This window comes from Marmota marmota, unplaced genomic scaffold, assembly GCF_001458135.2.
Source record: "Marmota marmota marmota unplaced genomic scaffold, marMar, whole genome shotgun sequence".
Lineage (NCBI taxonomy): Eukaryota > Metazoa > Chordata > Mammalia > Rodentia > Sciuridae > Marmota > Marmota marmota.
The window spans coordinates 45,652,457-45,667,119 of NW_026000174.1; the positions used below are offsets into that span (position 1 = coordinate 45,652,457).

The 14,663-nt window shown below is 45.3% G+C and overlaps 1 protein-coding gene and 1 long non-coding RNA gene across 22 annotated transcripts in view; one reads left to right on the forward strand and one right to left on the reverse strand.

Moving 5' to 3' along the window:
- Cd44 (CD44 molecule (Indian blood group)) overlaps nt 1-14,663 on the forward strand; it is an 81,908-nt gene that overhangs the window by 11,138 nt on the left and 56,107 nt on the right. The window lies entirely within an intron of this gene.
- LOC125612094 lies at nt 1,807-14,300 on the reverse strand. The gene is made up of 3 exons (XR_007342399.1): nt 14,289-14,300; nt 5,218-5,225; nt 1,807-1,977 (listed from the first exon to the last, which is right to left on the reverse strand). It is a non-coding gene; the product is annotated as an uncharacterized LOC125612094 (long non-coding RNA).

Consider the following 14,663-nt stretch of genomic DNA (forward strand, 5'->3'; position numbering starts at 1 on the left):
TGATTCTAGGTAATTGGTTAATAGTGGCACTGCATTACTAACTTCCCTAACGCAGAAGTCTCATGACTCATCTGTCAGTGCTAACAGAGTTTCAAAGCAAGACAGCTTCAGTATCGGTCGAGAGAGAACCCTGACAACGTGACCTGGGTTAGAAAGTGGCAGTTTAAGTGAATCCCAAACAGTCCTCAGCAGCCATAGCAAGTAGAAGTCAGCTCTTGTGACATTTCCCACTGACTCCCAGAGGCTTTCTGAAGTGCTGTACTAAGAAGTCAAACCTTGACTCAACTACAGAGAGTGCTGTGATCCATTAGTGATGTCTGCCATGGGCAAAAAAAAAAAAAGGAAGATTTGACCCCCAGGTGATATCACTGGGCTATCACCATAGTAGAGCAACAGCTTTCTCCAGCTTATGCTTCTGATCGTTAGTATAGAATGCTCTGGAAGTTCAGCCATTCCTGAAGCTAGCCAACTAGCCACGCTGTCAGCCCCACCTCCTTTCAGAGCAGTCTAAAAACAGTCTTACTGAGAGTTGCTTGGGCCTTCTCTTATGATTCACCCCCATTCTGTTTTCCCATCACCCAAAAGTGCAGTTAGTTGCTGGGAGTCAGGAATCTCCTCTGAACAAGGGCCAGGCTTCCTGGCAAAGGGCACCTTCTCCGCATCGCCTTCTCCATCTGCAAACCGAGAAGACAAAAAATGACGCCTCGCCCATGGAGGTGATAGGAGGAATAACAAGCTAATGGGGAAGAAGCCTTTGAAGATGAAAGGGTTGTACGTTGCATGTTAATTACAACTTTTATCAGCCCTGGAGCTTCTGCATTCTCAGCTGCCACGGGAACTCTGCTTGTGCCTCCCAAATGCAAAAAAATAGCAGCTTCCTGTGGACGGGCCCCACTGGGTCCTACTTGTAGCATCCAAAGTCAAGAAATCTGGATTCTGAACTCAGGCTGGCCAGCCAACTTTGGGCCACTCAAGTTTCCTACTACTCATACCCAAGGGGAAAAAAAAAATAGTCTCCCTACCTGGGCAGGTAAGATAAGATAGAACCCAGGTATAAACAAAAGGCTCCATCAAGAGTCTACTAGAAATAGCCCCTGGGTAAGATTAGGACACTCTGCTCTAGTTCCCACCCTGTGAAAGCCTAATTGTGTGACCTTGGGCTATTGGCCCGAGTCTAATGCTTCAATATACTGTGTGAACCACCAGGGGATAATAATCCCTCTGCCTCCCCCAGACCTCTCCACCTTGGCCTCCTGGTGTGAAAGTGTTTTGTGCTGGTAGGCAGGAGCACGTGATGTAAAACTACAAGGTGCTATTATTACCTGAGGTGAATTTTGCCTTTATCTATGGCTCCTGTTGCTGGATGACCCCAATCATTGAAACTGTATTCTTCGGAATGCTCACCCACCTTCTGGGAGCTGCCTGCCATCCCCTGCTTATCTAGGGGGGCCCAGTCCTGGCTCAGACATCTTGGTTGTGGCCATTTCCTGAGGCATGAAAATTCATTCAGGCTGGCAGGGGACCAGGTACTCTGCCAAGATGGGTCTCAATGCCTTTTGGGGGGTAACTCCATAGAAGCACTCGGTGGGATGCTTCTCAGATGCTTTGCTAGGGTTGATGGGTCAGCTTGGAGGCTCAGGTTGAATGGAGCCTACACAGTAGCACTCAGAAGTAGAGAAAGAGAGGAAGGGCCCTCTGTGCGAAGTTAGCCTGGCCTGGTGACCAAAAGTCAAAGATGGTGGCATGTCAGAGTGGAAAGGGTGGTAGAAATTGTTTTACTGGACTAGACAAGGAAACAGAGCCTCAAGGACTTCAAGGGAGTGGCTTGAGGTCACACAACTATTCAGTAGCAAAACTATCTGACTCCCGGACCTTTCCATTTTGTCCTCTGAAATGACAGAGGAGAGGGCATTGAGCAAGAGGACAATGGGCTGAAACTTCCCCCAAGGAGACCTGAAGTTCACAAACAGAGGAAGACTCAATGAACTGTGTTGGTGACACAATGGGAAACGGTGAGGTGATTCCCCTCCACTGGAGCCCTCGCAGCGCTGGACCTGGTTTCCTGTGACTATCTTGCATGTCCTTATTTGGTATTTGTTTTGATCCTTTTTGCCTTAATGAACCTTTGGATCCAAAGGGCCCAAGAGCAACCTGGACTGGGTTCTGCTCAGCCTCTCTGAGTAGTTCTATGAGTTGGATCAACAACCAGGGGTTTTCAGATGATTCTGTTTTTCACTCAACATGCGTGGATAGAACACCAGTGTGTGTTCTGCTCTGCTAGGCATTGGGGTACAACTTGAAACCAGAGAGGCACGGCCGCTTGCGTGGTAAGCTTACAGTCCATCGCCAAGACAGACGGTAAACAGCTAATAAGCCCTATTTAATTATACTGTGTAAGTGTTATGAAGGAGAAACACAAGATCTTGTGAAAGCATGTAACAGGGAGATCCCATCCAATCCGGGCCTCTTAGAACCTCGGGGTGAAGAGCATCAACTGTGTTTGCCGGGTCCCCATAGTTCCTGGAGGACCCCACTTGTTGGATTTCCCAGAACCCTTTCAACTCTCAGTTTGAGGATGGGATCAAAGCTTCCCACGGCAGCTCTAACTAGACTGTCCCCTCTCCTGACTGCCTCACAATTGGGTCCTCTGAGTAAGAAAGCAAGAAAAACAAAGTTTCACTCCTCAAAAATTCTGCTACTGGTTTGCCCTACCTGCTCTGCAGCAGACAACGATGAGTTGAGATCCATGGGACCCTCCCAGCCGACTCCGGATTTTAGAAGCAGATGGTGGAAGAGCATAGGAACCCAAATTCTAGAGAAAGAGAGAAAAGGGGGGCCATGTGGTTTGGAAGTCATTTTAGGCAGGGAAAGGGGAGGGTGTCCTAACTGACTTAGGATCTTGAGTGTTAAATTTTGGCTTAGGGTTAAATCTCATCCATTTGCTTGACACTTTCTTGGTCTTGTAGCTGAAGCTTGGAACCAGGGTTTACTTAGCATATGTGTGCAGGGGGAGGGTGTTGCAGAATGACTTCCGGTGGCTCTGCAGGTGCATCTCGTGTGTCCAGGCAGGAGGAAAGGCAGGAACTCTGGGATATGGATGTTCAGCATCTGGCTAAAAGGGCCTCCGAGTTTTATCTCCTTTGCTGCTGGTGACTTCTTGGGAGATGACAAGAGCAGATTCTTTCAAAACAGTGATACGGATGTGGCATTATTTAAGATCCTGTCAAATGTATGCACAGTTAATGATAAAGATATGTAACAGTTGGTAGAGTGTAGGCAACAACTAATCCAAATGATCAGTGGTCAACAACTGTGTCTGGTAAGTGAGAACAGATTCAAGGTTATCCCCCACTAACGGCACAAATATCTGTCTCACCACATTGAGTCAGATATACTTTCTTGGATAGGAGAGTGAGGGTTATAACTCCCGTGACTAAAGAGAAGCTGCGATCCATCTATGCATCAAACTATGAGATTGTTATCCTTTGGGTCTTGGTTTGCAGCTATCAGTGCAGTGTAAGTAACAGAGGAATCAGCTCTCCTAAAGTATTATCTTCCACAACAAGAAGTCTGGGATAAGACCATTCCGGGAGTTCAGTGATATTGATATTGATATTGGAGGAATGGTTTTTCCAGAAGTGCTTGATTAACTTCTATTTACTTCTCACTGGACAAGTGGGATCACATCCCTAACCAGTCCCTGATGAGGAGAAACTGGACCTTAATGCTTGACCAAGGTCAGTCACAACCTGTCCACTGGAGCTAGGAGTCTGGGCTTCCCTTCCCCCAAAGCACAAGTTGAGGGTTTCCAGACAAAAATTGGGTTAGTCAGAAGAAAACCATGTTGCAGTGATAACAATGTGCATTAGAGTCAGTAAGAGCCACTTGGTGGAGTTGTGGTTTGAAACTCTATCTGGGCCAAAGAAAAAAGGTACAACTAAGTTCTTGCTTTCCTGAGACACATCCTCCACTTCTTTTTTCTGAGAAGACACACTTAATGGATAGAATCCACATGGAGACACAATATAATTTGAGGCTTACATGGTCTTTGGCTTATTCTCAGTCATAGTAGTCACAACTTTATCCTTTCTTTTCTCCCATAAAAGGACATAACTTCAGGAAATAACCTTAAGTTTGTTATAATTCCAAACAATAGTCTATCTTTTGCATACTTGAGCACTTTATTATTAGAAACTCAGTATTTAATAGGCCATTTCAGCACTGTTGGAATAGCACCACACCCCAGGACTACTATTATGATCCATTAACAACCAATCACCATGGCCTTGGATGAGCATCTCATCCTGTAAATTATGAAATGACGACCCCCAAGAGATATGGCTGCCTTCCCTTTTCTATTACACTTTTCTACTGGAGTGTTTTAATGGGTGTGAAGTGTTTTCTGCTCCATTATCTAATCTGGTCTTTACATTAATTTTGTGGTTGGCATTATCATTCTTTTGTATGGGAGGGAAACTTAATGACTTTCCCAAGGTCATTACAAGTCAAGGTCATAGCTAATTAGGACAGATTGGAGATTTGAACCCCAGAGCTGATGTTCATGTCACCACACAACATTGGCTCCCCATGGATCTTATTTGGTTTTTTAGGAGTCTGGAATTGGCTATTGAATTTTGGATTAATTGGTCTTTCAAAGGCAGAATCCTTCCTAATAGTTTCTTTGAGTTCAAAACTCAAAGAGTCCAACATCTTGGCCTTTTAACACACCCAAAAATTAACAGGAGGGTTTTCTGGGCCAGTCCCCGGCTTCTATACACTTAGCACATGAATGTAACATCCTGGGGGAGGCCTTCAGGAATTTTTTTTGTGATTTTCACTTTTTTTTTTTAACACTTAAACAAAGTTAAAGGATTTATGATGACTCTATTCACATGTGTTTAAAGATGGTTCTCACAGATGTGGTTGTTTCTTGCACAGGAAGGAAGCCAGTTCTTCTTAGTATCTAACCATGAAGAGCTAGAAGAAATGGATTCTATTAAGCCAAAATGACTTATGCTTTATTTTGAGGCTGAATTTCCAGACTGGGAGCCTTGTTGAGCATTAGCCTGGCCAGCTAGTTCTAAATCCACCCTTCAGTCCTAAGCTGTAGTGCATTTCCTAAGGGAGGCTTCCCACGGGGACAGCAAGGGCCCTGGAGAGCAAAGGCTTCCGATTATAAGAAGCTTTCTACTGCAGCAGGCATTTCTGCTAGAATACTTGTCGTGCTGTGGGGTTGACTTGTTTAACATCTGTCTTCCCCACTGAACTGTAACTTTATGTTACCGTGACCTTGTCTGCCTTATCTGAAGCCCTGGTCCTACTAGCACATGTCCAGCACATGGAGGCACTGGACAGAACCTTGCTGAATGAACAAGGTTGGAATTGGGGTTCTCTTTTGGAAGGCCTGTATCCACTTCAGTGTTGGGGAGGTTTGGGTGAGATTGTGTTTTACCATGATGGATTCAGGTTAGGAGTTCCAAATTCAACTTTTAATAATAACTTTATCGGCCAGGTGCAGTGGCCCTTGCCTGTAATCCCAGCAGCTCGGGAGGCTGAGGCAGGAGGATCAAAATTTCAAAGCCAGCCTTAGCAACAGCAAGGCACTAAGCAATTCAGTGAGACCCTGTCTCTAAATAATACAAAATAGGGCTGGGGATGTGGCTCAGTGGTTGAGTGCCCTGAGTTCAGTCCCTGGTAACCGCCCCCCCCCCCAATAAATAACTTTATATCTATTAATCTCTATCATCTATTATCTATCTCTGTCTATCATCTCTATTACCCATTTCTCCATCATCTCTCTTCTATTTATTCCTATTGCAATAAGAGACAAGTGTGTAAAGAGCGAGGGAGGGCCAGCCAGCAGGCCACCTCTCTCTCCTCCTTCTTCCTCTGGGCTGTGTGCCTCCCCACTTCTCTCGCCAGCTTTGTTAAGTGGCACTGTCTAAAAGTAGCGTCTCCCATGACTTCCCGCAAGGGCCCCACAAGGGAAGCCGAATACATGCAACATCTCATCACGTAGGATGGATGTAAAGGACAAGGGGGAAACTCTGTTTCGAAAGGAGAAAGTTGGGACAAGGTTCAGGGAAGCAAACCAGGCTCCTTCTTTACTGGGGGCCGAGAGAGGAGCTCCCTGCAGGTCCCTCCTGGGACATGTGGCAGCTCCTTCTCCCTTCCAACAAGCACCATCAGGTAGCTCACAGGCTCCTCCATCCTTTTGAAGCCTGTTGGAGCTTTCTGTTTTTTTTTATTGTTTGGATGGTTAAAGTCAACAGCCACTTTTGTGTTCCGCATTGTTTGCATTGTTGAAAACTTTGAAAAATCCACCTGGTTTCTTCCCCCAAAGAGCTTCCCAGACCTCCTGGGATATGGTCAGAAACAGGCCCCTCTTTAAACAGGCACAGGAAACAGTGTTTCAAAACCAGGTCTCTATCTTCTTCTAAAGGCTAGAACTGAGCACAATTACTCCAGCCTACGTAGTTGAGTCTCTGGGCTATTGGGGATCCTCTGATGTCCTGGGTGCTCAGAAAGCACTGTGGACCCTGTAGTGACAGCCACATTCGAGTGCTGTCACTCAACAATTATGTCTCTTTAAGCAATTCATTTACCTGCTCAGTGCCCTGATTTTCTCATCTTTAAAACAGAATTATAGTACCTATAGCTTAGGATCGTATTAGGACTGATGTGAGGGGGTCCATGAAGCCCTTGATAGAATTTCTGGCAGGGAGTAAGCACTCAACAGTAATAATTATGATGGTTGTTATGATCATAACAATCATAGGCCTCTCCCTTCACCATTCACCCCTGACTGTGCTCCCGCCACACTTGAGAAGGCTTCCAGCTGCCTTTGACAGATTTCCGTTCTGTTTCTGGGCATAACGTTTGCTAATAAAATCTCCTTTAATTTGTTGGGGCGGGCACCCCAGAGTGCTGACACACACATGTGCTTACTGGAACCACTGCTGCAGAGCAGATAAGGTAGGCCGGGATGTTCCAGGAAGCTTTGCTGGAGCTGGTGAAGGCAGATGAAGGCGCACACTCCAGGTCCTGTCTTTACTTGCACAATTACAGTCAACCTCCCAGGCTGCTTGTCTCAGCAGGATCAAGCCTTTCCTGCCTTCTGTCTTGGCAGTTGGTGGTGGGGCTGGAGGAGGAGATAGCAGTTTCCTCCCTCTGAGGAGGAGGTGTTTCTTGACAGTGCTCTCCCCGGCCTCAGAAGACAGAAGAGCCCTTAGAGGTGGTTTAACTTGGTAGCTTCCTTCTCATACTGGGAATTCTGGACTTTTCTGGAACCTACTTCCTCCCCTAAAGCCCCAGCTTGGAATCTGTGGGTTGCCCACGGGGAGGGGGCCACTTCTGAGTACCTAAAAGTCCTGTCAATCATTACGTGGTTCGGCTCTCTTATCTCCAAGAACACTTCATTTTTCTTTAACTGCTTAGTTCTGCTCTCCTCTAGAGGAAGGAGGGTCCAACCACTCTAGGCCACACCTCAGAAGTGAGTAAGACTTTTGCACTTTTTAATGGGAGATTTGCATCTAAGGCAGGTTCTCATCTTGCTTTTAATTTCATCAGTGTGGCTTTAGGCTGTTGCTTGGCACGAAATAGCAGAGAGTCAAAGTGTAAGTGATTTTTGATGGCATAAATATATTATAAATTTAGAACCTAAGGGTCCTCTCAGTATTTGGGAGAGCTAAGGCTGGTTGCTCAAAGTTTTATCTTCTGGTGGGCAAAGGAAAAGATTGACATCTATGGAGTACCTGTTATGATACCTACTGCATACTGATTCTTAACATATATTATCTAACTCCCTTTCACTTCTTTTTGAGCAAATATATCTGGAATGAATGAGTGACTGAATTTCATACAAGCCACTTTTACAGGCTGAGCAACTTAGGGTCATAGAGGGGAAGTGCTCACCTTAGATGGCTTAGCTCTTGTGTACAGGCCTGGAATTGAATTCAGGGTGACCTTCTCCCTGTTAACATTACACTACAAGTTCCTACTCAGCTTTATGGGGCTAAAACTCATCTTTCAATCCCAGAACTTGGAGGCCTTGAAAACTCAAGGATCTCTTTTTCTAAGAATTTTGATTTTCTTTTTCTTGGCTCCTAGAGAATTAAGAGACTTGACATAATGTAAACTGGTCAGCATCTTTGGGATAGGAGGTGATGGGAACTTCCCTCTGTAGACTCTTCCCAGGGCTGTGGGGCCTCCAAGACCACCAAAGATCAGGGAGCCATTGGAGGGGCCGTCTGCTCAGCAGCGCCTGAGGACTGTCTCAGGAAGGAAGAATGCTTTGAATTGGCCCCAAAATGCTGAAATGCACCACAAGGAGCACTGGTGATGTTTGCAGTAATTGAGAAAGAGCCTCTCTAAGGAAATCAGTCACTGTGTGCCCGCCTCTTAATAGAAACCATTCGTTCCCTCCAGCATCCAGGAGGCCAGCAGTAGGCCTCTGTGCTCAGAAGCTTTGTTTGGTGTCATCTGAGAGCAAGGCGCACTCTCTCTCTCTAGTTTCGTCTATTCTTTCTTTTTACTGGCCAGAATACCCTGCCTGGCTATCCTCTGTGCCATAGCCACCTCGATACAGTGAAATGCCACTGTCCCACGGGTAAGAGGGAGCCATTTGGGTTCCTGTAGTATTTCGAGGGTAAGTTAGGAGGAAACACAGGCTTCTCTCAGAGGCAGGGAGGTAGGTTGAGACCTAGAGGCCATCAAATCCAACCGCTTGCTTGTCTGATGAAGAAACTGAGACCCAGGGAGGCGAAATGACTTCTCCAAGTGCTTGCAGCTTCTCAGTAAGCAGCTTGGTACCAAACCCCGTGTCACTGGAATTTCAAATTAATATTTTTCCCACTTAAAAAAAAAAGACATTTATTGGGTATCATACTGTGTGTGGGACTCTGGGATGTGAAGGTGAATAAGTCTTGGTCCCAAGGGGACCTGCTTTAGTTCCATGGGTTAAATCCACTTGTGGCAGGTCTTTCCTTGAGTTTTATAGGTAGACGTTTTATGCATCTCCCTCTAATTTGTCGTATTGTCTCTATCAATCTGTCTCTTTCACATATTATATAGACTGCATCTGGAAAGTTAGGCTCCTGAATCCTAGTTAGCTGGAGTGCTGGAGGTCTCCAAGGGCTGTGACCAAGGATACAGTAAGCAACCAACCAGTTAATCAAGAATTAAGTTAGCCTGAGAGGCACTCCCCATCCAGGCTGCCTTGAGTACCCTTTAATCTTTGAGATGGTTGGCTAATAGCTATCAAGTACCAAGTGCTTTTCTAAGATTCAGATACTTTGCCAAGGGCTTTAGATGCATTTCTTCATTTAATCCTTAAAAGCAACCCAGGAGAGAAAGGCATTACTTTCCCTTTCCTGATAAAGAAACTGAAACTTAAAGGCTAAGAAATCACGGCATGCTTAACATCCCAGAGCTGAGTCTAGGACCCATCTTTCCAAAGACGACCTCAGCCGTTATGATCTCACAATAAATACCATGCAGGTAACACTGCAGTCGCCAGTTACTGTGAAAAACTGAATGGCACAGATGCCCAGGGCCCAAGAGGTCCTTGGAAGGCTTTAGAGGGCTTGGGAGTGACACATCACAGTTTCACCCTGTTGGGCTCTTTGGGAACTCTCTGCCTGAATGGAATAGCCTTGACTTTCAGGCTAAGACAGAAGGGGCAGACACAGCCCTCCTTTCACTCACTGTACTCAGCATATGATTCAAATGAAACTCTTGTCCCCAAGGTCAGTCCATTTAGTTGTCATAGTCTTTTCTTTCCAATTCTTGCTTGTCTACCCTGCTGAGCTCAAACTCCAAGGACATCTCTTTATGTACAAGGCAAAGGTGACTTCCAAATCTCATTTAATCTGTGTATGGGGGCGGGGCTCCTTTTACCAGATATCTGATCCACCCCAAACCCCATAATAAATAAATAAAATATGCCCTTAATTTCCCAGAAGAGTGAGCATCAGACCACACTAACCACCTGTCCATGCAGTCCATGTCATTCTCTGTCACATCAGTACCAGAAATGACCTCATTCACAGATTGGCCACTTGTCTGTTTACTGTCTATGTCCTCACCCTTTGAGGGCAGGGATGGTATCTGTGTCCCCAGCATCTAGGGTCATAGCTGGCTCATAGCACACATATGGAAGATGGTGTGACTTGACACCTTACACCACGCCTAGTGGGCTCCTGATGCTTCTGGAGGCACAGATTTCACAGGAAGAAGCCCATTTGTCCTCACCCAGAGATTTCTAGAACTCAGTTCCAGTGTGGGGAAAGAATGAGCCATTATTACTGGGTGTGGTCCCTTGTCATGTTCATGGCCATTTATTTGAAGGTAAATCAACACCTTATTTTCTTCAAGAGCTTCATAGAAGGATCATTTGAAGTCATGTTCCTTAAAATCAGGAAGTTATGTTTGACCCACTCGAGCTGAGCATGCAATAAACGGTAAAGACTTTGGTCCAAACCCCACAGCTAGAGCTGTATTTAAAAGCTTGTCAGCAACAAGTTCTCTGAAGCTTGGCATTTGAGACTGGCATCTGCTGTTACAGATAGGATGTCACAGATTGAAAGCTCAGGAAGAGGTATGAATTACATGCTCTTCGTGCACAGGGCAATTGGAACTGTACTAATCCTGGAAATCTTTTGGCCCAGATTTTTGAACTATTCCCACAATCCAGGCTCTCCTGCTTTGAAATGTTTGTGTATCTCTCGAAAACATCTGAGCAACGAGCAACAGCAGAGTCATTGCACTGGGAACAGAGCTCTTGCTTCTCATGTGTGTGCACACATGTACACACATGCTGCACGCACACACACACACACCCACAAACACACACACACATCCCTGTTCATTGAAGCACTTGACAGAAAATGAGAAGAGAGAGATTGGGTTATTAAAATATCACCTGGCACTTTCTGAGCTTCCAAGTTCAGAATCAATGAAAATCTAGAACTCCACTTAGCCACTTGAAATGCTCTGTTGTTGCAAGTCAAGTAAATATTTTTGTAGCCACATCACTTCCCCATTGACATAATTGAAGAGGAAAAGGGATAACCCAAAAACATGAATTTTGTTCTTTTTTAACCCATCTGTAACTCAGAATTGGTTATCAGTAAACTATAGATAAAGTCCTATTGGCAACCCAGTGTCAAGGTTTATGAATGACTTAGTTTTCTTATAACCTGAAACGAAATCGTGGTTATTTCTATAAAAGTGTCTCAACTCACTTGTGTTAGGATGAGCCTTTTTGAGTGACAGGCAAAGAGGCCACTTGGATGATAGGCATCTAGTACCCAATGGAGAATGACTGACATTGTCCTACCTATGAGTTGAAGTGATGGAAGTGGGGGGTAGAGGCTTAAAAAGCATTAGTCTGAGGAATATCTGAACTAGATCCCGTCTGTCATGAGAAGAGCAGAGCCGTTGACTGGTCCACTACCCCAGCCAGACAGAAATCCAATCCATTCATCAAGCTCTTATCTAGGTCCCTAGAGAGTCAACCCTATTTGGGCACAGGCCTCAAGTCCCAATGCAGGGCTGACATTTTCTAGGAAAGTCTCCCTATCTCTTTTGGTCCCTTAGCTACCTGCTGGAAGGAGAAGGTAGTAATCAGTTGTATTGTCTGTTCTTGGAATATTAACTCAACACTGTTCAAATTGCAGCAGTTAATAGAGGTGTTGACATGTGGTGGCTAAAAAGGAAGGGGGGAGTCTCCTGACCCCCTACAGTGCAACTTTGGACAGTTTTCTTAGCCTCTCTCAGCCTCAGTTTTGTCACTTGTAAAAAGAATTAGTGATAGAATCGTGTTTACCTCATACAACTATTATGGGGTTTGAATTAGATAATATGAGGTGTCCCTTGCCGAGAGCCTGATGCATAGTTGATGCTCCATTAGTATTAATGTGACTAAGAAACCCAGCCAGGGCTCACTGTAGGAGCTGTCAGGACCCCAGTGTCCCAATCATACCTTTTGCCCTGTAGGTCTCTTGGATTTCAAGTCCCCAGTGTGAGCTTCTGTGCTTGCCAAGCAGATAGCTGTGGCTTTGATATACCAAGTCTTGACTGACTCCTGTCAGAGATCGTGTGTCGTTCTGGAGTCTGACTCCTGCCTTTGGTCACTTTCCTAGTGGGATCCTGGGCCAGTTGTGCTGTGAACCTCACTCAGTTCGTCTGTGAAGTGGGAATGATAATTGGGTCTCTCAAGGCTGCTCTGAGAATTATGTGGAATAACATCTGGTTAGATGCCTGGACCACATTGCCACACAGGAGCAGCTCCATACATTCCAGAATCCTCTCTTTCTCACTGGAAAAGAGACTAAAAGAAAGGCAAGAGGAAAGACAATCGAGATTGGAGATGCTGTGGACTGTGTGATAAAGCTGGGCTCTGTGGGAACTAGGGGTGGCCTTTCTCCCCTCCAATGGTGTGGCTCTGTCTTAAAGGACAAATGGCTCACTTGAGTTTCTGATTCTATAAATCTTGTCAAGCCCACTGTTCACCCAGGTCCAGTTCCCATAGAGTAGATTGGAAATTCAGACTTGGCTCTCTCCTCTCTGCCCAGTGAACAAAGGATAATCTTTATCTTTATAACTGTAAGTTGCAAAGTATTTTTATGCTGATATGGTGAGGAAAAATATAAAAATAATAATGCTAAGCCTACATCACCCCCACAGCATGTTTGCAGGATGCATTTCCTGTGAGCTGCTACCTTTGACCATAGGACCCTGTGCAAATTAAATTGCTTGACCATCTCTTTTCATAGCCATGACATGGGTGACTGACCCTCCTGGTGCATTGCAGGACTTCCTGATAATCATCATCATGGCTATGATTGGTCCCTACTGCACTGATTTCTAGATTGGTCCATGTTGCATCCTAGGGAATAGACAGACCTCGGTGTGTAATGTGGGTACTGGGGGAGAATGAGTAGCTGATGGATCAGCCTGATACATCATGTAGTTCTGCCGGATACATCATGGTGGGGAGGGGAAGAAAGTCTGAAAACTGTCACTGTCCTCTCTGAGTGCAGTTACTGCTCCCTTTAGCCTGTGGACAAACCAAGGCAAAAGGGCAGCAGCCCTAGGAGGTAATGGGGAAACCCAGGGGACCTGGGGAATCTGCATTGACACCTGGGTTCTTCAAACTCTGTAAGACGTTAAGTCTCCTAATCCTATTTCTCCATTTGTAAAATGAGTCCGTTGCTTCTACTCTCTGGATTTTATAAGGCTTCTTTTGGGTATGAAAGTGCTTCATAATTGGCAAAGGAAACTCCGACATGGCAAGACTATCTGCCACACTTTGATCCGTTCCATTCAGCAGAGGGTGAGACTTAAATGGGTCTCAATTCATATGTGATTTTTGAGAAGCTTTCTGAGATTTCATACTGTCCCAAGCATGCATAGTTACCCTCCCCATTTTTTCCTACAAGCTCCAAGGATTTCCTAACTTCTTATTTCATCCTGGGAGGCAGGAAGATTAGGTGTGCCCAGAGGAGCTACTGTGAGTTACTCGAGGTCATGTAGCTTATAATTAACAGGATTTAGGCTAGAATCAGTGCATCCTACTCCCATATAGAGCCCCTGGCTCATCAGCATGTCGGTGACCTATTAATCACCCCTGAAATGCAGTTATTACCTGTGAGTAATAGTTTCTCCTTTTTCTCGACTCTCACAAGGTACTTCTCTCCATCTAAAGTTAACTATTTCTTTAAAGTTCTGGCTGCAGACCTGAAAAGAAACTGGATACAAATTAGATGATGTGGCAGTTGCTGTAACTACCCAGAAAAAATATATATAATTATAAAAAAGGGGAACGATCCTTTTTCTATGTAGAACAGGAAAACCCCTATGTGGTCCCTGAGATGCCTTCTGAGATTATTGACCACATCCTGGGTTTGTGCTAGTCAATTTGCTAAATCAATAAGATCCAAAAAAGAAGAAAACAAAGATTTTGACGACAGTGGATTTCCTGATTGCCATGGCAACATACAAGGTACACACTGTGGTTTCTTTCTGTCATCTGTCTTCCTGGAGATTTGCTCTGTAAGGACCACTTAGCCTTACAGAATTCTTGTGCACGGAGGCAACCATTCAGAGCACCTAATGTCCTTTGCCAGGAAGACTGTGGACTCAGGCTCAGGAGTGGGGGCCTCAGCAGGCTTTCAGTATCTAAGTCCCATAATTGCACTTGAGGCGAGGAAAGCAACCCAATATTTTTCTAGATTATGTGTTAGTTTGGTTCTGTGGAGGCCTTGGCTGAAGAGCTAGGGGAACACTAGGGAAACAGTTGAGAGAACCCTTTGGAAAGTTCTCTGATAGAGTGGAGATATGGTGGGCCCTACCCGTACAGATTTGGCTGCCACAACAGTTTCCATGCTCCACAGACAAGAGGCCAAGAGACCTGGGGCTTTAGCCAAGAAGTTGGGGCAACTTTCTTCTCTAAGTACCAGGAGATGAATGGCTCAGTTGAAAGCAACCCAGAACACATTCTGGAGGAAATTCCCCTGGTATGATTGTGTATGACTGTTTTCTCTGCTCATTAAAACCCTCATCCACCTCCAGGGCAATTCCGGGGGAGACTGAGTCACTCGAGACTCATGGTCTGCACTGGACAGCCAAAGGCGACTCGGCCACCAAGTGTGATTTTGGCC